Source organism: Merops nubicus, unplaced genomic scaffold (assembly GCF_000691845.1).
Source record: "Merops nubicus isolate BGI_N331 unplaced genomic scaffold, ASM69184v1 scaffold17703, whole genome shotgun sequence".
Classification (NCBI taxonomy): Eukaryota; Metazoa; Chordata; class Aves; order Coraciiformes; family Meropidae; genus Merops; species Merops nubicus.
The window spans coordinates 54,072-55,215 of NW_008597085.1; the positions used below are offsets into that span (position 1 = coordinate 54,072).

The window sequence follows — 1,144 nt, forward strand, 5'->3', positions numbered from 1 at the left end:
CAGCACCTGAAAGTAAACATATCTCACAGTGTTGCACAGAAATACTATGACTATATTTCTGCTCCACTTAAATTATCAAAAGAATTTATAAATTTATAGCTCTATTTTTTTTTTTTTTACCCCACCAAATGACTGTATTTGGAAAGTGTAACAATTTACACTAGCATCCCTAATCACTGAGTTGCATCTTTTATGGGTAATTGATTTGGGCACACATTCATTCGTAACAGTATCATACATTCATAATGAGTATCTTAGTTTAGTATTGTGTGATTTAATGACAGCAACACATAGTTAAAATAACGGAGGTTTGTGATCTACAGCTACATTTGGATTACGAGTATTTGTAGCTGTAATGGAGGGGGTTTGGATCTTGACTAGTTACTCAGGCAAAATGTTCTACTTCCCAAACATGCATATTAATAAATATAAAAATAAAGTACTTTTTGGGTACTTGGCTATAAAAGTAAATTGCAGAAGTCACCAAGTCCACTTCCTACCAGACACTGTAATTTACCTTATCTCATGCTTTTAATCTTTATATGTTTTCCTTCATTTCTCTTTTCCTTCTGCTTGACCATCTTGCTCAACTTTACTCCTCCTATTCTCCTCTACCCCAAGTGTTGTTAGTGATCCATCCTCACCAATTTTTTTCCAACGGTCCTTTCTACATCAACAGAATGGCAAAAATGCCTCAGAAAATAATTGTCAATACCAATTCATTACCCAAAAGGTGCAGCAGGAGAAAGATCAGGAAAGCACAGAAAAATAGCATGTATCTATAAGAGGCAATTTTGCTGGAATTAGCATGATAATACACTGGAATAACAAACACTGAATCTGACCTCTCTCTAGTTACTACAAGAGAGCAATACGGTTTAATGTCAGAACTCCAAGAGCAGTGGAGTAAGCCACAGATAAAGAACTATTTCTATACCTATTAATGTAGGAATGCAGCTAGACAAATATAGCTAATTTAGTTACAGTGCTATGAAACTAGAGGTGTATAAAAATTGAATAATCATCATCTTCAGTGTGACGTTTCTTGTCAGGTCTGCATCAGACATCAAAACAAATACTTGTCATGAACTATGCAGAGATAAAACAAAATACGGACTCCAGCAAGGCAAGGACTAAATGAGAC

General features: G+C 35.0%; 1 protein-coding gene across 6 annotated transcripts in view; it reads right to left on the reverse strand.

The window, feature by feature from the left end:
* ARHGAP12 (Rho GTPase activating protein 12) overlaps nt 1-1,144 on the reverse strand; it is a 67,392-nt gene that overhangs the window by 16,292 nt on the left and 49,956 nt on the right. The gene's annotated exons all lie outside the window — the stretch shown is intronic.